This window comes from Pelodiscus sinensis, chromosome 3 (genome assembly GCF_052426305.1).
Source record: "Pelodiscus sinensis isolate ZL-2025 chromosome 3, ASM5242630v1, whole genome shotgun sequence".
In the NCBI taxonomy this organism is placed as follows: domain Eukaryota; kingdom Metazoa; phylum Chordata; order Testudines; family Trionychidae; genus Pelodiscus; species Pelodiscus sinensis.
This window is the reverse complement of record NC_143054.1, coordinates 13455247-13477398: the sequence shown is the minus strand read 5'-3', so window position 1 is coordinate 13477398 and position 22152 is coordinate 13455247. Positions and strand designations below refer to the sequence as shown.

The window sequence follows — 22152 nt, the reverse complement described above, 5'->3', positions numbered from 1 at the left end:
TAGATCTCAATCCCCCCTTCAGGATTCACTAGGTGCCCTCCTGCAGTTCCCTTTTATTTAATGAGAATAAAAAGTTAAACAGCCACATTAGCAGATTCTACTGGAAAACTATGGCCCTAACTATTAACCTATATTAACATATCAAAGCAAAAGTGTGGACTTTATTTTCTGTCTGGAGGACAAAGTTTGAACTCTGTATTTTGATTACCAAAATTTTTATTTTTGTCAGGTAAATCATACTATTGCTTTGTTTAGTCGAAAACAAACAAACAAAACCCCCCAATGTAATTATGGAGAGTTAAGGATAAAACTGACTTTCCATAACTAGGACAGTGGACAGTTTTGGTATCATCTCTCCCTCCATTTATTCTTCTCACATTTTCTCTGAGAATAAACAAATCTATGTGAAATTCTATAATACCGATTTTATTGCCAAGGTAAAACTTTTCTGGAAAATGTCAAATTGGACAAATTATTTTAGTGCAAATTATTTTAGAGGGTTAAACAAAATTAAGGTTAATCTTTTCCTAAGTTATTTTGTTCATAGTGTATTTTAAAAAACCGTTTCAGCTAGAAACTTCACTGCTTGACCACAATGAACTCTAGACTGAGGGGAGATTAATTGTTAGCAATTAAAAGGGGTTTATGTACACATTTGGAATCTTGCAAAGTTCCTAAATTTTGCATGCTGGTTTTTAAGAGTCTAATGAAGTACACTCCGGTCAGATAAAAACTCCATAAAGTTCACACAGGAGATGCTGTGAAACCAAAGTTAATCAGTCAGGAGGGAATAGGACTGTTTTCAGTATCACAAACACAAGCATTCAAAAATCATGAGTCAGGATCTTTCCTTCAAATCATGAGATTTCCTAAAACCCATGAGATTTCAAAATAATAAATTTTGGATTCTTTTTATTTGTCCTGTTATGTTGTAGCATTTTACTATTTTGAAATTTTAGGATTACTGTTTTAAAAAAATTTTCCACCATGAGGAGGACTAGAAATGTACTTTTAGGGGAGAAAAACTAAAACTGAGATTCTTAGTAAAGAATATGATTCCAGCAGCTTGGGCTTTAAGAAGAACATCAACTATTGTGAAGATTTGACAACACTGATATCCTATTGTGAGACTTGTGAAGATTTGACAACACTGATATCCTATTTGTGGCACATTGCAGGGCTGAAATATGAAAATGAAGCACATGGTAATGAAAGTATGGGGTAAAGTGCACACAAGGTATATACTGAATGAGCTTATTGATGATCACTAATTATTTTCATTAATGAGTTGCATAATAGGATACATTGCACACTCAGCAAGTTTGTGGATGACACTAAGCTGGGTGGTGGGGGAGAGATAGATATGCAGGAGGACAGGCTTAGAATCCAGGGTGGCCTAGACACCTTGGAGGATTGGGCCAAAAGAAATCTGATGAGGTTCAACAAGGACAAGTACAGAGTCCTGCACTTAGGATAGAAGAATCCTATGCACTGCTACAGGGTAGGGACCGATTGGCTAAGTGGCAGTTCTGTGGAAAAGGACCTGGGGAGTACAGTGGATGAGAAGCTGGATATGAATTGACAATGTGCCCTTGTTGCCAAGAAGGCTAACAGCATATTGGGCTACATTTGTAGGAGCATTCCCAGAAGATCTAGAGAAGTGATTATTCCCCTCTCTTCAGCCTAATGAAGTACACTCCGGTACACCACAGCACTGGTGTGGCCACATCTGGTACATTGCATCCAGTTTTGGGACCCCCGCTATAGAAAGATTGTGGAGAACTGGAGAGTCCAGTGGAGGGCAATGTAAATGGTAAGGAGGCTGAGGCCCATGACTTTGTGAGGAGAGGCTGAAGGTACTGGCCTTCTTTAGTCTTCAGAAGAGAATAATGAGGGTGGATTTGATACCAGCCTTCAACTCCCTGAAGGGGAGTTTCAGAGAGGATGGAGCTAAGCTATTTTCAGTGGTGGTGGAAGACAGAACACGGAGCAATGGTCTCAAGTTACAGTGGGGGAGGTCTAGAGTAGATATTAGGAAAAGCTTTTTCACTAGGAGGGTGGTGAAGCACTGGAATGGCTTACTTAGGGAGGTGGTGAAATCTCCATTTGTTGACGTTTTTAAGGCCAGGCTTGACAGAGCCCTGGCTGTGATGATTTAGTTGGGGTTAGTTCTGCTTTGAGCAGGGGGTTGGACTACATGACCGCTGAGGTCTCTTACAGCCCTAGGAATCTATGATTCTATAATGGCTGACTCCAGCTCTAGGGAATTCTCAAGGCTTTATTACAATAATCCCTTGACCCCGCACTCCCCAATGATGCAGTGAGCACAGGCAGGCCAAATCTGAAAAACTAGACTGTAGGACATCATACTTACCACATGTCTCGATCCTCCAAAATGCTGAACACTGGTTTCAGTACAGGAAACACCTGTGTGCTCAATCTTAAGCATGTACTTAAGTGCTTTACTGGCTGGATGCCAGAATGTCCAGCATGTTTCAGGTTCAAGACCTTTGTGGATTATTATGAAGATGGTATCAGGAGGATAGCAATATGAACACAGAAAGAAGTCAAAAAGCAAGTGACAATGGCCTAAGAGATTCTGTTCCCATGTGAATTTCCTTTGTAATAAAGAGCAAAAAATAAAGAAAATATTATAAATGAAGCTGGCAGCAATACCTGCAATTAAGACTGCCTCCTTTCCTCCATTATAAGAACTTGTTTCAGTTGCCTAGAACTTTGCTAAATTTTAACCGTTTGTGCTGTGGTTTTCCATACTGGGTGTCTGCCTCTGACTGACATTTTTGGAAGTTTCTGCAAGAACATTCAGCCATTTCCTAGATGGATGTTAGGACACAACACATTGTTTTGCAACTGTTAAAATATTCTCCTAATCATAACGGTGGGGAGCTCTGACACACTCATAATTTGGAAAAGGAATCTGAAATTGTGCTGGGGTTCATTGAAGTGACTTTTGTTATCCCCGTAAGAATCCACTCAAGCCTGGCTTAATTACAAGTTTCCAAAAATCGTTTTTAACACACATCAGTCAAGACTTAGTGACTGGCAACTAAATTATCTAAAGATTCCACAGGAATCATCAGGCTATATCAGACCTATGGGCAGGCTAGACTAATAGCCTGGCTCTGAGAGTGGTCAGCACCAGATGATTCAGGATAAGGTACAAGAAATCGCTCAGTAGGCAGATGTGGGATAATTTATCTCTCCATGAAGGTCTCATCCTAATCCCTAATAGCTTGAAAAATATTATCAGAATGACTGTCAGCAGTTCAGTTTTCAACTTTGCTTTCAGAAGTTTATAACTCAGCCATAAAAATTCCTTTCAGACTGAAATCTGGCATATGATGTCTCAGTCCATAAGTAAAATTTTATGCAGATTTAAGCAGGCTGTTATTAAGTTACAGAACTTGAAGAAAAAACAGTTTACTAATTTGGGACACTAAACTCATTTATCACTTTCATAACTCAGTAATAGATGTGTTTTTCAAGAAGATAATTTGCAAGCTGTCTGCTCCAAATGTGGAACGGGCTCTTTAATGAAACTCAAGTACTTAAAACCCCGAAAGTCATTAACACTTGAAAGACAGATGCAAAGGAGATTCTATTTCTATGACTGATGTGAAATAACAGTTAATTATAGTGAGGGTGTGCATGAAGCAATATGAATAAAACAGCCATTAGGTTCTAGCAAATACATTTGGATATAACACATTATAGAGATATGTTTTTAAAAAGACCATGGGCCAAATCCTTCAATCCTTGCTTTTGCATAACTCACATTGCAGTCAATAGGCCTGCAGGTCCATAGGTTCTGGTGTAGATCAAGAGCAAAAGAGCTGCATATTGGGAATGGCTCTGAGGAACAAGGGAGCAGTCAATGGAAAATGACTCCTAGGCTGTGAAGCAGATGATCATCTTTCAGCTGCTCTTGCAGGAATATCTATGGTGGTTCCTAGAGGGGCCAAAAGACTGGACAAGAAGGGGAGCGCTCTGTGCTCCCCAAAGGGTGGGAGTAGCTTGGGCTTAAGGGGGTGAAGCAGCCAGCCCTCAGCATCGCCAGCAGTGTGCTGCACTACGCTCTCCCCCTCCCCCAAACTAGCCCTAAGAGCTGCCCAGAGCATGTTGTGTGGTGCTCCAGCAGTGATTCAAAGGCCCAGGGGCTCTGGCTGCTGCCGTAGTAGCAGCAGCAATGGCCAGCCAGGCCCGGGGGTAGTTTCCTTATTCCTCCCCCCGCTGCTCCCCCGGTTGGCCGGCATTGTAGTTCCTATTCCTATTATGCTTCCCCTTGTGGTGGAGGATATCCAGCAACCTCGCTCCTGCTTTGTCCCTGGAATATTCTCAAACTGTTCCCTCTTCCCCTCCCTTAGCAGCATGGGGTTGGCATGATTTGCACTAGTGGAAGCTTTGGTTGAGTAAATGATACAGCATGCTGCTTAAAAAATACAATCCTTCATGCTATGCTTATTCCTGCTAGTGAGCCCTTATTGATGTGAGCAGACTGATTGATTTCCATGAGTCTATGTGCCAGAATAAGTGCTCACCAATTTAAGGGCATGTCTATACTGGCAAATTATTTCGAAATAACTTATTTCAAAATAATAACTCCTGAAATTACTATTTCAAAATAAGCTTATTTCCTAAAGAAAGCAGGTGTTATTATTTTGAAATAACCAGCCCCTTATTTTGAAATAACGGGCTTGGTAGTGTGGATGCTCTGTTTGTTATTTCAAAATAAAAGGAGTTATTTCAAAATAACTCCCTAGAGTAGACCAGGGCTAAGTGTTGAACAACTGACCCCTAAGCATCTGTATTTCAAAGCGGCATCAGTACACTCTCAGATTGTACCCAAATTACTCATGTCTAAATGTTTGTGCACACAATGTTTTGTATCTACTTTTTGTACCTTATAATCCGCAGTTTTTGCAACTTCCTTTTCACACATAAATCTGAATTTCTGCATGTGCAAAAATGTGTCACGCAAAAATGCGTAGGTGCCATTTGCAAGGATTGTTTAGAAACTACAGGCCAAGGTATCCTATTCCAAAGAGCTATTATGATCCACTGAATAAATAATTCACATTTTAAAAAAGTATCAGGAAACATACCAGTATAGATAAGGTCCATGATATTATAGGGTTTAGTCAGTAATGATCAGAATCTACCTCTTTTATTCATATGGTGCAGTACCTTACTCTGTGAGTAGCCCCACTGGTTTAAATAGGAGTCTTTGCAGAATAGTGTAGCAATCAATATAAGAGAAACAGCCAAGCCTTTTAAGTATTTGCCACTTGTGGTTATTCTTCACATACACTCACACTTCCGCATTTCTCTATCTAGATTGCTGCAGAGCCTTTGTGTGGTTTTGCTGCTTTGTGCATATCTGCTCTGATTTAAAAAGCTGTAATTCTCGGATCATTTTAATTCCCAGAAAATTTTGTTACAACTCCTATTGATAAGTGAAGGAAATAACAATAAAAACTCTACTTTCTAAACACTGCATACATATAACCACCTATAGTTTTGCTAAGGAAATTTGTGTGAGCTACAGGAAGTAAACAAATTCCCTTCCTGGTAAGAAATCAATATGCTCTTTGAGTCATGCTTGTTTGGTTACTAGTAAAGTCTATGATGGGCTTTACTACTGCTATTAATTTTATGTGGAAGGCATTTAGATACTGTAGTTATGGATGGTAATATAAAATCCTGCTAGATAGATAGTTGATAGATCTGAAAAAAAAAGCCAGTTTTGACATCTGCTTATCATGAGCTTGTTTATGGGTTATGAAAAATCCATACTGATTCAGAAAGGGTAAAAAGATGTTCAGCGGCTAACCAGGCGGATGATAATTGCAATAATAATTTTTTTCGCTTACATGTTGCCTTCATATAAAACCCTGACTGCTAGTCACAGCTGCATGCTACAGTGATTAGGCCTTTTATATACCTGTGATAGAAAGATAGATCTCACAATGAAATTTAATTAAGCATCAAAAGACCCTTGGCAGGTAGGTAAATATCACTAGCAATTACATATGGTGAAACTGATAGATACAAAAGTTAAGTTGCTTGCTCATGGTCACAGTAAGGGTATGTCTACACTACCCCGCTAGTTCGAACTAGCGGGGTAATGTATGCATACCGCACTTGCTAATGAAGCCCGGGATTTGAATTTCCCGGGCTTCATTAGCATAAGCGGGGAGCCGCCATTTTTAAATCCCCGCTGCTTCGAACCCCGTGTAGCGCGGCTACACGGGGCTCGAACTAGGTAGTTCGGACTAGGGTCCTATTCCGAACTACCGGTACTCCTCGTGAAACGAGGTGTACCGGTAGTTCGGAATAGGCACCCTAGTCCGAACTACCTAGTTCGAGCCCCGTGTAGCCGCGCTACACGGGGTTCGAAGCAGTTAAAAATGGCGGCTCCCCGCTTATGCTAATGAAGCCCGGGAAATTCAAATCCCGGACTTCATTAGCAAGTGCGGTATGCATACATTACCCCGCTAGTTCGAACTAGCGGGGTAGTGTAGACATACCCTAAGTTAGTTAGATCTGGGGACAGTTTTCTATTCTCCTACTTCCAAGACTTATGTTATGATCATTATGAATTCTTTCACCTGAATTTTATTACAAGGATGCCATGAGATTTAATTGCTCAAAACAGTAATTTAAATCAAGTGATTAAATATTTTTCACATTTGTTACTAGAAGATTTACTCAGTGTTGCTTGGGTACTTAGTGCAAATAAGTTTTTTTTTTTTCATTTAAATCATTGTTCTGGAGTGGGGCTGGGGACGAGGAGGAGTTCAGTATGCAGGCTGCCTGGGGAGAGAAGACAACCTCAGCCCTCTCTCACCTCAGCAGTGTGGGGCCAACTGAGAAGTGTCTGTCCATGATGGCTGCAGCTGCAGCTGACACAGCCAGGGAAGGGGTTCTTGTCCTCCAGCTGGGAGACAAACAGACACACAAAACCTCTGAAATGTATAGTAGATAGCTGTCCCTTTCTCCACCCTTGCCCCCTGGTGGCCCAATGAAGTTATAGCCATCCAGGTCTCCATCTTTGGCCTCTTGCCACTCCCCTGTGAGCATTCTGCAGTATAACTGTCCCTCCTACCAGATCCCTGCCTTTCTATTTCATGAGAAACAATCGAATTGCAGGAACAGCCCATGGTTCTGGCACAACCAAAATCTTACCTTGGTTTAATGATAAGAGGACGCCGCATACCAAATTTGGTGGTCCTAGCTCTTACTATTTAGAAGGTGTTTTTGAACAAATGGACTCACAGATGGACGGACAGACACACATTTCTAAAATATATAATAAGATTATAATATAAGAACATAAGAATGGCCATACTGGGTCAGACCAAAGATCCATCTAACTCAGTATCCTGTCAGCCGACAGTGGCCAATCCCAGATGGCCCAGAGGGAGAGAACACAACAGGGAATCATCAAGTGATTCCTCTCATGTCATCCATTCCCAGCCTCTGACAGGGGCTAAGGACACCATTCCTACCCATTCTGTCTAATAACCATTGATGGACCTAACCTCCATGAACTTATCTAGTTCTTTCTTGAACCCTGTTAATATTCTGGTCTTCACAACCTCCTCTGGCAAGGAGTTCCACAGGCCGACTGTGTGCTGTGTGAAGAAAAACTTTGTTTTGTTTGTTTTAAACCTGCTACCCATTAATTTCATTTGGTGACCCCTAGTTCTTATAGTATGGGAACAGGTAAATAACTTTTCCTTATTCACTTTTTCCACACCAGTCATGATTTTATAGACCTCTATCATATCCCCCCTTAGTCTCCTCTTTTCTAACATGAAAATATGTATCTTCATGACAGATTTTTCAGAACTATTAGGGATAGCAGCTCTTCTGACTTATACCCATTTTACAGCAGGGTGACTCTGTTGACTTCAATGACATTATTTGTAATTTACAGTAGCATGAGAGGAGAATCAGCCCCTTCCAATCTATGCAGTCTTTCACTACAATACAAATAGGCAGTTTAAAACTAACATAAGAAAGTATTTCTTCACGTGATGTACCGTCAAGCTATGGAACTCATTGCCTGGGGATGTTGTAAAAGCTAAAAATATAGCTGAGTTAAAAAAAAATTAGAGAAGTTCACAGAGGATAGATCAATCAATGGCTTTTAGTAAAGATGGTCAGGGATGCAAACTCATACTCTACATGTCCTGGGAATGGACAACAGGAGATGGCATCATTTGGTAAATTGCCTTATTGTTTTCACTGCCACTGAAGCATATAGCTACAGCCACTGTCGAAAGACAGAATACTGATGTAGGGACTACCGGATCACAACTTGTGGCCTGTGTCATACCAGAAATCAGACTAGATGGATCATTAGTCTGATTCAGTACTACCAATGCAGTTAACCAGAAAAATCTACTTGACAGTCAGGTCTTTTGAATGTAAAACAAGAAAGTTCAGAGTACGGGCTAGAATGTTGGGTGATGAACCTCTATCCTTAACTCACCCTATTGCATTTCAGCACATATGCTATGTATTGTCACTTGAGCTTTGTATGCTCTTGAAAAAGGAGACATTTTTGATAATGACAAGTTAAAATCAGTTTCCCACCTTCAGCCCACTACAAATAATGTTGAAAATAGTGGCTCTGCTAGTGTGAACAATGTCAGCTGAGTATCCCTTGTGGTAGTAAATCATGCTTGATGAGAGGCTTTGGGACCACTTGCCTGAAATAAGGCAAGCAGGATTTGGGTCCAGGTATACAGAACAGCGTGTTACAATGGGCGTTCAAGTCCACTGACCTTGTTCACCCAGCAGCACAACTGTTTTCAACACCACTTGAACATGTGTGGCGAGAGGACAGGTTTTTAATATGTTATTTGTGAAAAACAGCTCATTTTCCTAGGGTAGAAACAGCCTTGTTATTCCAATATGTAAGCAATACTAAAGTCACAACTGAATGAAACTGCAACAGTGTTAAGTCTGCAATATTAGCATTAACTGTGAATTTCCATGCTTTTGTAGACTTTAGAGTATATCAGATACTTGACCATTATTGGGGAGTGTTAATCTATTATGACTGAGTATATACATAAATATTGTGTGCAGGAACTGAAGGTAAGTAGTAGTCTCTGCAACACTTGAATCTTTAAATCAAGTCTTTCTAATGTCTTTCTAAATCCCCCTGTTCAGTGGCTTTTAACCTGTGGTCTGCAGACCCTGGAATCCTTTGACTATGTCTGAGGGGCCTGTGGAAGGTTGTTGTTACTACAGAACAGTGGTTTTCAGCTACAATTTCCAAAGAGATTCATACCACCATCTAAAATTTTGTAGGGGGCTGCCAATGAAAAAAGGTAAAAAACCCACTGTCCTCCTACTTCAACCAAATATTATCAGGCTTAATGCAGGGATTAGTGGGTCAACAGCTCATCAGATTTTTTTCCCTTATCTTCCCACTAATGTTTCTTTTTTTCTATGTGAGTATTATTTAGTATTTGGATTCTAGTAGCAGTCACAGTGCTAGGTGATGTTCACACAATCGCAATGGAAGACAGTCCTGACCCCAAAGAATTTATGATTTAAGGTAGGTAATGTACAGTGTGGGATAGCAGGATACAACCTCAATATGTACAGTTTTGATAGATATCATATACATTTCTCTATACTTACACTGGGATTTGTTTTTGTTTTTATTAAATATACATCAACCAGACCCCATTACTCTTCAGCCTCTTTATTATTAGTTGACTAGTTTATTGAAAGCATCAGGGCATTAGGAGAGTTTTCCTTTTTGTATTTGGTGTTGCTGTTGTGGCAAAGCTAAGCTAACACAAGAACAATAACAAGGTAACCATCAAGGCAACACTTTAACAATTTATACAAGATGATATTTTCTTTTACACATAACAGATAACCAACCTGTCCAACTCATTGATGTCAAATATCCTGGAGGCCAGGAGCTGAATAAGATTTTTAAAAGTTTAGAAATTTATATTTTACCTACATATTTATTTAGTCTGGGATTTTTAAAGAAAGCTAAGGGAGCTAGGGATCCCAACTCCCACTGAAAATTTCATCTAAAAATACAAGGCATCTATTTTGCAATCTAGGTGGTTTGGACCCAAATTACCACCAGAAATAAATAAATATATAGATAAGCAGCTAACTAACTTTTTGAAAAATTCCCCTATATCTTTCTACTAACTTTAGTCACCATCAAGACCCTCATACATCCAAAGCTCTATTAAGCTACAGAATGCTTTGAAAGTCAATATTTGATATAATGAGAATATCCACAGTGACATCAAATAAGACTAAAACACTTTTAAAGACTATATAAACCTTTATGCTCCACACTATAAGTCAACCACAACTGATGAAGATTAGGAAGAAATATCCAATGTGGTAGTTCTTTGCAGAATTATTCTCTATGAGATTTTTTCCCACTTTTTCTCTGAGTGAATAGGTGAGGTTTACATCATACTCTGAAGACCAAAAGAATTATAGAAATACATAGCAGAAGAAACATAGGCCCTCAGCTATCTGTGTTGACAATTAACTGATAATATAGAGCAGATGGAAGAAAAGAGGAGAAAATATTCCAGAATCTAGAATTCTTGACTGATTATGCCCTGCCTCAAGTCCTAGAGATTGCCAGTAAAAAATGCCTCAACTGATCTCAGCCTATACACAGGTTCATGAGAAAGGAGATGGGGTATATCATATTCCCACCTTCAAACAAAGAAGAATTGGATAGATTAAAATCAATATTTTGATCTGTTCACAATTTACAAACTATACTTTATCTAATCTGTTCATCTCGTGGTGTCCAACACACTAGCCACATGTAGCTATTTGGCCGGTTGAGGCTAGTTATAGTGTCTACTTCTTCAGAACTGGTTGGACACCAATCTATCCAATAGTATTTCTAAAGTGCCTGTTACCATTGTATCATGGTGCTGAATTAAAACTTGCAGAATGGAAATGGGGGAGGAGTAACACACAAATAAAATGTATCTTATCTGTTTCCCAGTCAGATAAATGATCAAAACTCTGTATGAGAGGAACACTTTCTGTTTAGAAGAGAGGGAAGAACAGTCATCAAGAGCTTTCTTAAAGACAGTTTTTTATATCCACAAGAAAGGCAGAAATGTGTAAGTGTACCCTGTGTATTATAGTCCACAGTATACTTTACACTGGAAATTTAGTGCTGAAATCTAAAGCATAAAGGACAAGTTATGTCATTAAATACACATGCACAGCTCTCCGTTAAGTCAAGGAGAGCTGTGGTCAGATATTTAATGGTGGAATCTGGCACTAAATATTTAAACATTTGTTGAGAAAAAAATACTCCTTACCATCAAAGATAATCAACACATTTTTATCTGACAATAATGGGCTGAGAAAATCATCTGACATAAGAATTAAAGAAATAAGCATTTTCGGAAGATGAGACTGTAGACTCAGCATTCTGTCTGCTTCGCATGGTCAAGTAACATTAATTTGTTTCAGGACGCTGAGGAAATTAAATCCTTAGCAGCTTGTGGCTGATGTTATTTATTCTGAAGCCCAAGAGTAATTTGATGCAACTTCTCGGCACTGTTCCCGTACTTCCAAAAATTACTGTTTTGAATGTGCTTGATTCTGGAAATTTTCATTATACTAAATACAGGCCAGAAAGAAGTAATAGGGCTTTATGTGCCTCTGCCTTCTCTGAACAGAGAGGAGCTGAGTCTTTTGGCTTATTCTCCCTATCCATCACAGGCCCATGGCCAAGGTTCATAGCAAGACAGATGCATGAATTGGGAGTGACAAGGACTGAGAGTCCAGCTTCTCTCTGGGGCAAAGTCTGTCCCCAAATCCCTACATGATTTACATTATGTTTTGATTTGTATATTTGATTAATATATTTTACTTCACTTACATAAATGACAGCAAATGTCCTGAATACCAGGACTTAAATTGTTATTATAGTAATTGCTATGCTTCTGGCTGACTTTGGCACATCGCAGAGAGCTGGGCTCCTAGGTGGGCTGTATGCTCTGTGGCTGGAAGGAACTCTGGCTGGCTATGTTTGCTCCTCCTAGCTAGGGAGCCCTGCGCAATGCTGCCTGATTCCTGTTCACTGTTTAGCAACAGCATTCCGCTCTTGCTTTAGTCATGGCTCCAAATGTATGGGCAATGGGGATGGGGATGTGAATCAGGCTTTATTCTTCAAAGTATGAGCCCTCCTGGTCGGGGCTCTTTAACCACAGAGGTCTCTCAAGAGAAGGTTTATCCCTGGAGAGAGAATCTGGAGCAGTGGTTTTGAACCTGTTTATCATTGTGCACTGCATGTGCATCCCGCAATGTGTTAGGTGGGCCGCAGGTTACAAACCAAAGTACTCCCCTGAAAACGGCTCATGGTTCCCTATGGCCAGTGTGCTCCTCCCTCCCCGCCACCTCTGCAGAGCAGGGCCAGGAGTGATGCCTTGGACACGGGACCACACAGCAGCCAAACCCCTCCATCACGTGGGGCCAGGCATCTGGGACCCAAGTGCTGTGGCGTGTGGATGGGCAGCCGGGACCCCTGGCAGGGAGTGAGGTAGGGGAAAGGGGCAGGTGACAGTTCATAAGCAATAGGTCTCTGCATGTCCTTGCTTCCAGTGGATTCCCTCAGATCAGGGGTGAGGAACCTTTTTTGGGCTACAGACCCACAGAAAAATCAGCCAGGGCCACACACAATTGAGAAGCAAAAAAACCAAACCAAACCCTCACTGACGTGGGCCCTGACTGAGAAGGAGAAAGACTCTCCCCAAATTCCTCTCATACACTAGAGCCTAGGGGAGCCCAGGCTAGTAGACTGTGTGTGCTTCAGCACCATGGTGGGACAGCAGGGGGGCTGGAGTAGGGATGTTAAATATCGAGTAATTACCTAATCGAATAGTCAATTCATTTTTGCATCGACTATTCAATTAGTGAATAGGGCAGCTCCGCCCAGCGTCAGGCTCCTCGTGGCATTTCAAAGTGGCGCTGCCACTTTGAAATATTCCCTCTTCTTCCCCCCGCTTGCTGCCTGTTTCTGATAGAGGCGGCAAGGCGGGGGGAAGTGACTAGTCAATGAGACTGTCCAATAAGCATTTGCTTTAGGATAGTCAACTAGTCGACTAGTTGTTTACATCCCTAGGCTGGAGCACCTATGCAGGCTCCCAATGCTAAGGGGAGCCCTGAGCTTTGGGGGCCGGATCAGGGCAAGCCAGGGGCCACATCCGGCCCCCTGGCCTGAGGTTCCCCACCCTTGCCTCAGATCAATAAAGTCAGTCTGTACTACAACTGCAACTGTAGCTTTTGCTATGTTTCTATACAGAACTGATAAAAGGAAGGATGTGTAAGTATGTTACATAATTATTACAAATTCAGGTCTGAAGCCAGGGGTGGCCAACCCATTAAATGAAGAGACCTGAAAGAGCGGTGGAAAAAATGCGAAGAGCTGCACCAAAATTGTTGAGGGAAAAAAAAATGACGCTACCGCTTTAAAAACCACAGGCAGCCTTTTTGGCCACATCAGGCTCATGTTGTCCACCAGCATCTTGCCGGTGAGCACAGATGGCCGGGGGCCGATTGTAGGGGTGTGTGGAATGGCTTCACGAGCCATGGGGGAGGCTTCACAAGCTGCACTTTCAGGGGTGAAAAGCCGCACGCAGCTCACAAGCTGTGGATTGGCCACCTTTGTTTTAAGCCATATCTGGATCTCACAACCCAACTAATCTGTCATAACAACACATTGTGCTATCTAATGCTGTTTTTCAAATCTTGGTTTACTCTAACTTGTCCAAGGGTGATACTAAGGATGTCAGTGGTTAACATTACCTTAATGGGTAATGCTTACTGGATAACTGGTGGCCTGGCTTGGCTGGAACAGCCCCCCTCTGACATGGGTGGGGCTGCTCCAGCCCAGCTCAGCCTGCTGCGCCACCAGTGGGGGAGGGCACTCCAACTCAGCTGAAGCAGCTCCCCCACCCACCTCTGGTGTGGTGCAGTACACCTGGCCTGGCTGGAGCAGCCACCTATCTGCAGCCCGGCGGGCCTAGCCTGGCTGGAGCAGCTCGCTGTGCTGCAGGCGGAGGGTGCTCCAGTCTGGCCTGAGCAGTCACAGCCTGTGGTGGGGTGCCGGGAGTAGCAGGGTGCTCCAATGAAGTCTAGACTGCTGCATTGCAAGTTGAGGGCCGCTCCAACGCACCACCAATTTATGGTTAACCAGTTAAACATACCATTTAATGAGATTTTACATCTCTAGCAAATACACCATTATTTTCACATTCTTCTGGTCTTCTCTCGTGCTTTTATCCATATGAATCAGAAGCTAATAAGAGTTGGCAACTACATACGTATTATATTATACAATACACTTTAATCAGAACCCTAATAAACAGCCTGCCCAGTTCATTGGGACAATTGCCAGGGAGCAGATTTAGCTGACTGCACTAGCATGGTTTAAATGATGCAAAAGCAACATGCTTCCTGTTGTCTGCAAACTTATTTGTAGTAATTAGCAGGCGTCAATTGGTGTTTGCTGGCATATGTCTGCCCCTCCCCCTCCTTGTCATTCTATTCAGTTTATGTAAATTCTCTGCTCTACCTTAAAGACAATTTTCTCCTATTGCCATGGTTTAAAAATGGGTTAGTGATTTGTCTGTTACTCTTTTCAAAGCAACTGGTGAAGCAGAAGTGGTTTCCACTGTAACACATTCCTATGAGGCTTTGATAATCAAGATGATGGCTTAGTTTGCATGTTTCTCTTTCCGCCAGTCTATCAATTGAGAGGATTCTGCCTTACTATGGAATGGCTGATAGAACAAGGGATACATACATGAACAATTTTGCTCCAGTTTTCTAGAGCTACCTTTGATGTTATACCCTACATATCTGCCATTCTTACTTTAACGTGGTGTTCCCAGGAAGAGAAAAATCTGTATTTAAAAATAAAACCTAGCACCTGAAACTGATATATGCTACAATTGACTGCAAACACATGTGACATTTTTCTATAATTTGGACACCCTTTGCCAGAAAATTAAATAAAATTGAATACAGCAAACCTCTCTAATCCCCACATTCCTCCCAGATTGTTTCTACGGAGACTGTGAAGCATTAGTGAAAGCAAACAAAGTAAGTTACAAAAAAGGAGGGAGGGGAAAAGAACTCCTTAATAATGCTTCTTGAAAATGAGAACCATCATGGTTCAGCAAAAGGTAGAAATATTGGTATAATTAAAAGAGGACTTCATTTGTTGGTCATTCGAAAAGAATTGCCCATTTTTGGCATTTGGCTTGACAGTCTGGCAGGAGGAAAAGAGACCTCCTTGTCCTATTGCAGATGGTTCCTTATTGGTTGTGGCTTCTGAAGAGACTCTGGCTCCTCTTTGGAACATGGAGAATTTCTTTCATTACATATTCTGGACGCTATATTTTTAAAAACTGTTTTAAAAAAAGATGTTTTCCTCCACCGCGTGTAAATTCTCGCTGCCCCAGTTCTTCTGTTCTGAAGTTACCATGCCAAAGGAATGCAAACGTCTAGAGCAACAATGGTTCATTTTCCTTTAATGACTTTGTCGACAGGATGGAGACATTTTTGTGGTGTGATGAATTCACTCGGTCTCCCGTTGTGTTTTCCCCACATGCTTTGGAAACTCTCTCTTTCTCTAAGAAGTTATGTCCATCCACTCTGGCAAGAGCTTCATTACTTTATATTCATTGTGCTTAAATGACACCCCAGTGGCACTGACCTTCTGGGATGACTGATGTAAATAATATGCTATGTAGGGGAAACTAAAATCTTTTTCTTACTTACGTTCTGCAGAGCAATCAAAGTGAAAACAAATGACAGAGAAAATGAGGCTTATTCAAAAGTAAAACTTTGTCTATGTTATTCCAGCAGACTCCAGTTTGTGAAAGCAAGAAGACATTTCTTAATGAGCTGTGTATCTTAAAGGAAAAGTAACAGGAATAACCCCATGCACTTAGTTATGTCAGAGGCAGTGTTACAAATCATGTCTAGTTAAGCCTCTTGTGAAAAAAGGGGGTTTTGCGCAAAAAGGAAACATCTGCACTGTTTGTTTTTGCGCAAAAACCCTCTGGGCAAAAACGGAACGAAAGAGAGTATGCAAATGAAGCGCAAAAAAATGCTAATCCGCGCTTCATTTGCATTGCCTTTTTCGGCAAAGCATATAGTGTAGCCTTAGCCATATTGTTTGGGATAGTAGGTTAGCAGCTTCCAAGTAACTCTGATTCTCAGTAATTTGTAACGAAATCAGCTTCCCTTTTAGGAATCTGTGCCCTGTACTAGAAAGTTGTTGAGACACTGGAGGAAATTCACAGAAAAGCAACAAAATTATGTAGAGGTGCAGAGATGTAGGTATTTGAAAAGGGCAGATGTCAAGGACAGAATGAAATTGTTTAAGGTTTAATAAGAGGGTACAATTAGCAGTCATGGGATGGAATTGGAGAGAAAATCTAGGCCTTGGCTACACACAAATTGTACCACTTCAACTATACTATACCACTAAAGTTTATTCCCATACAGGAAGGGAAATAAAGTACACTGGTATGTTATCTTTATGCAGTGTCTAAACTAGGGTATGTCTACACTACCCTCCTAGTTCGAACTAGGAGGGTAATGTATGCATACCGCACTTGCTAATGAAGCCCGGGATTTGAATTTCCCGGGCTTCATTAGCATAAGCGGGGAGCCGCCATTTTTAAATCCCCGCTGCTTCGAACCCCGTGTAGCGCGGCTACACGGGGCTCGAACTAGGTAGTTCGGACTAGGGTCCTATTCCGAACTACCGTTACTCCTCGTGAAACGAGGTGTACCGGTAGTTCGGAATAGGCACCCTGGTTCGAGCCCCGTGTAGCCGCGCTACACGGGGTTCGAAGCAGCGGGGATTTAAAAATGGCGGCTCCCCGTTTATGCTAATGAAGCCCGGGAAATTCAAATCCCGGGCTTCATTAGCAAGTGCGGTATGCATACATTACCCTCCTAGTTCGAACTAGGAGGGTAGTGTAGACATACCCCCAGGGGGTTTATATTTTACTGGTGTATCACATCTCCAACCAAAATAGTTGGACTGGTATAAAATCCAGTTATAAATCAGACCTTAGGCTGAATAGCCCCCCAAACCTTCCTGACAGGGACAGCTATTAGGCTGTGGAGAAGCTTTCTGGTGAGAATCACCAGAATGGATCTATTTTGCAGGACATTTAAATTTGCCTAGAAGAGAGGATCTTGCAACAAAGTGAAACATCACTTTGAGATGAAGCTGTTGTCTTTAGCAACCCTTTGTGTGCCCCTGGTTGCTTATTATTTCTGGGTTAATTTTTGTCTGATAATCACAGGAACGCTTCCCTACAGCCTGAATACATATACTACCTCCAGAATTGCATGGTTGCTTTAGGGGCTAAGCTTCAGATACATCACTTTCAGTAGTCAGTAGCTACTATTAGGGATGTTAAAATGTGTATAATTAAGTAATCATGTAACCGCTGAAAATTTCAGCAGTTACACTGTTACACGCAGGGGGCAAGCATCTCCCAGGGAGCTGGTGTGTGCCAGGAGCTGGCTTTTAAGCTGGCTCCCTGTGTATAGCTGCTCCTGCTTGCCGCCCTGCGCTGCTGCCTCTGCATCACGTGTACTGGGAGTGTATAACTGTGAACATTAACCTTACACATTTAGGTTGTGCCCACAAAAGCTCATGATACCATCTACATGGTTTTTTTTAGTCTCTAAGGTGTTGTAAGACTATTTGTTGTTTTTTAAGATTCATCTACACTGTTACGTTTTAACATCCCTAGTTACTATAGGGCCAGTTTTTTAACCCATTTTCCTTTGTGGATCCCCTAAAAAATTTCAGATAGAGGTACAGACTCCTTTGGAGATCTTAGACATAGTCTGTGGCCCCACAGAGATCTGGAAACCGTAAACTGAAAACCACTGTTCTGTGGTAACAATCTTGCACAGCTCCCAATTAAACAGGCTCCCCAGGGGTCCATAGACCACAGTTTGAAAAACCACTGCTAGAAGGTCTTGTGCCTCAAACAAGTCACAGTAGTAGTAGTGCCTATTTGATAACAGGACAGTGGTTCTCACACTGTAGTTAGAGAACTGAAAGTGGGTTGAAATACTGTTTTAATGGGGTCAAGAGGGCTGGCTTAGACTTACTGTGGCCTGGGGCCAAAGTCCAAGCCCTACCGCCCTGAGTCAAACCCCAAAGCCTTGAGTGGCATAGCTTGGGTCACAGGTCCCCTGCCTGGTACTGAGTATTTGGCCTTTAGCTTTAAGCCCCGTCCCACAGTAGTGGGGTCGGGCTTTAGCCCCTCCACTCAGGACAGTGGGACTTGGGTGGGGTCAGATGTTGCCTCCCCCCACATCTGGAGTTGGATAATAAATTTTGTTGTCAGAAAGAAGTCCTGGTACAATTAAGTTTGTAAATCCGTTCTATATGGGGCTCTCCTGTCTGGGAGCAGGGGGAAGAAATCCATAAGCATCTCTATTTATGGCAGGTATTGTAGTGTGTTGGATTACTATGCCTGTTCATTTCTAACATATATACAACAGATGGGACTTCCTAATCAGGAGCCAAGAAGAAGAGACTGTCAAGATCCTTGTAGTCTCAGGATGACTCCTGGCTCATTCTTGAACCTGACTATAGTGTATATGTGAGCCCCTACAAGCAGAGAAGTCCTCTGGGGGAGTCTCTAGCTCTCCTCTGCTGTATTGGCTGCACTGTTTTCCATGCCACCATAGAGGGGAAAACCCCTTTCTGAGGGAATCTGCAGCAGCGGTCGAGCCAGGGCTGGGCAAGATGTAACCCGCACCAGCTCTATCCTCCCTCTTAAGCAGGACTCCGACTGTCACTGCATGCCCAGGGAAAAGGGGCACAAGCTGCCATACAGAAGACGGAGGCCGAGGTGCACCACAGCTGGTGTGTGGTAGAACTGGTCCCTCCCCTGGCAGGCAGCACCATTTTCCCTGGACTGTCACCTCAAAACTAAGTAGCTGCTGAGAGGCCTCGGTTTCTCTTTCCGGGTCTGGTGACGAGGGGAAGGAGTACGGTATAGCTCCTGTCCCCCATGCCCAACCATTTCCCTGTCTCTGGACACCGGCCCAGGCTGCAAATTCATTCCTTGCACACCTCTGCATTCAGCCTGATGTGCCTGAGACTTTCAGTGAGTCACCAACAAGGGTGAGTTGTGTGCCACTGGGGTGTCCAAGGACAGGCCACCTGGACTGCGGTTCGTGGGGGAGTTCAGGGACAGGCTGCAATAGGGAGAAAGGCTGGGCCACTGCAGCTCTGGCAGGGGGAGGCCCTCCCACCCAGTTACTAAATATAAACTGCTTAACTTACAAGGGCTAAGAATATCAGGTATTATGGTTACAAAGGAAGGCACTTTTGAATTCAGTAGGAATTTTGGATGTGCACAGAACACCAGACTGGTTCCTGCATGGTTACAGAGGTAAAGTAAAGTGGAACAATTTTCAGTTGAAACAAAATACAGGACTATGTAGCACTTTAAAGACTAACAAGATAGTTTATTAGATGATGAGCTTTCGTGGTGCCAGACCCACTTCCTCAGATCAAACAGTGGAAGAAAATAGTCACAACCATATATACCAAAGGATACAATTAAAAAAAATGAACACATATGAAAAGGACAAATCTAATTTCAGAACAGAAGGGGGATGCGGAGTGGGGGGGGGGGAGTAAATGTCTGTGAGCTAATGGTATTAGAGGTGATAATGGGGAAGGTATCTTTGTAATGGGTAAGATAGCTAGAGTCTTTAGTGAGACCCCCGCGCAGAGTGTCGAATTTTAGCATGAATGACAGTTCAGAGGATTCCCTTTCAAGTGCAGATTTAAAAGGCTTCTGACATAGTCCTGTATTTTGTTTCAGCTACACCAGACTAACACAGCTACATTTCTATCACTAATTTTCAGTTGGTGTGATTGGAGGATATCTGGATACATATTGTCCCACATGAGGAAAAGTTGAGGTGCCTTTGTTGTTCTTTTGTTCCACTCTTGGTTTCCTTGGGAAATTTGCCAATGCAAGACCCCTGTATTATTTTTAAAAGAAGAAAACTTAAAAAAGTAACGGCTGTTGGAAACAGCAACTCCAGTCCTAGTTAGTACTGGGAAGACGCCAGCATGTGTTGCTCGATCTGATCCTATTTTTTGTACAGCAAATTACAGTGGATCAGTGCTTGACTTGGGAGAAATGAAGTAACAGCCGCCCAAATGGAATCTGAACACATCCAGATTTTGAGGGTGTTTAAAGCTGGAAGACAGGTGCTCGATTCGCTTTCTGAATATTAGATACAATATTTTCCAGGAATAAAAAAAAAAACAAACAATTTCTGCTTCCATGGCTCAGAAGTGGAAATTGAATCAAATCCTCCCAGGTCTCTGGTATTATGCCTACAGCTGCCCAGGCCCCTCAGTAAGTGCCTTTCCTCCCTTACTTCCACATACCTCCCTTGCTAAGCTTCAGACAAAGGTGCAATATCCATTCATTCCACCCAATTCCTTCTTTCGGGACTGCCAGCACCCCTAATCCAGCTTCTGAGGGTGATAGCCCGGCCAAAGCCTTCTGCTCCCTTGTGCACCCATCTCCCTCCAGGCACAGGGCCACCCCCCTTCCAGCAGCAAGCTAAGCTCTCTTAGCCACAGCAAGCTGCTGTGCTCAGCGCCTCCCCCTCCCTTTCCTGTTACTAGCGCCCCCCCAAGCCATGCTGGGAAATGTAGTCCTTGTCCTGCTGCGGGGCCGATTGTCTAGGCAAAGAGCTGGCCAAGGAACTACAACTCCCAGGGTACCTTGCCCTCCGCGCTCCCATGCTGGATCCGAGTGCTGCAGGCTCCCACAGCGCGGAGAGGGGAGGAAGCCAGGGGTACGGGTCCCTTCTGGGCTTGGGTCCGGAGCCACAGAGCCACTGTTGCCATGGTGACTCCGGTAGTGTGCTGAGCACCCACCGCGCCTCGGCCGCTGTAGACGCTCGCCGAGTCTGACATTCAGGTTTTAAGTCCCCTCCTCACTGGGGCACCGGTGACCGCTTTGGGGAGCAGGGGTACAGATTGCCTGGTGGTCTGCACCTTGCTCCTCTCCTCAGCCCCCCGGGGCTTTCCAGGCTCGCTTCACGACCTGCTTCCCCGTGCGCTGGTTAGAGTCACCTCTGTAAGCAATTTGGGAAATGTTGTTTGCACTTCTTCAGCCGTGAAAGTAACTTAAAATTTCTTCCAGGTAAGCAGCCTGGGTCCCTGCCAGCTTGCAGTAGCTCCCTGCTGGCTTTTGCCACAGCTCAGCCAGCTCTTGTTGGAGCTGCGCCCCCGCTTACTTTCACCTCTTTTTTTTTTTTTTTTTTTTTTTTTTGTAGAAGCAGTTGCTTGTCATCCTGTTACACCACAAGTGTGCAAGGCTCTGTTGAGTGTTGTTTGGGGGTGATATATTTTTTGCAGTTCTCAGAGTTGGATGGTTTTCTTCCACACCTTTTTTTTTTTGGGGGGGGGGAGGATTGTATTTATATAGCAGTACAAGTGTGTATGGTGTTTTATAGGTGAAGGGCCTAGACTTTGCAGTGAATAAGAGAACTTTCTGTCCCCAGGTTTTGAGCATTTAATACATTCCCAGGTTCAAGAGAATGTATTTTTTTTTCTGTTGAAGTTCTGTAAATGTGCACTGGCTTTCATTATGTACTAAATATATTAAAATGTGCTTGATATGTTGGTCAGCAACTTCAGTGCTAGAAATTACACAAATAAATGATTAAAACACTTTGTGACCCTATCAACGAAAAGAACTATAAACAGGCAAAGTATTTCTTAGGTATGCATTCCAGGAGAAAATGAAGTTTTGGGCAATATACTTAGCTTCAGGGTGTGTCTACAGTGGGCAGCTGCAGTGGTAAAGAGTAGACCAGGGGTGGGGAACCTACAACCCATGGGCTGGATCTAGCCCTCAGCTTACTTGGATTCAGACCACAGTGAGGCTTGGGGCTTCCCCCCCAGCAGGATAAGCCAGTGCTCATGCTTCAGCGCCATGGCAAGTCTCTGACTCTTGGCACCCTTTCCCCCTCTTGGGACTAGTGTGTGAGTGCCAGCTTGCCCCATTG

The 22152-nt window shown here is 42.8% G+C and overlaps 2 protein-coding genes across 8 annotated transcripts in view; one reads left to right on the top strand and one right to left on the bottom strand.

Annotated features, from left to right (window-relative positions):
- RUNX2 (RUNX family transcription factor 2) overlaps positions 1-22152 on the bottom strand; it is a 213988-nt gene that overhangs the window by 126404 nt on the left and 65432 nt on the right. The window lies entirely within an intron of this gene.
- SUPT3H (SPT3 homolog, SAGA and STAGA complex component) overlaps positions 20852-22152 on the top strand; it is a 423379-nt gene continuing 422078 nt past the window's right edge. For 2 of the 5 annotated variants that reach the window (XM_025183404.3, XM_089777022.1), the window contains exon 1: positions 20852-20934. The gene's annotated coding sequence lies outside the window, so the exon portion shown is untranslated. Of the gene's footprint in view, positions 21285-22152 lie in introns of all 5 variants that reach the window. The other 3 variants (XM_075923378.2, XM_006120667.5, XM_006120666.5) reach the window with 3 other exon arrangements.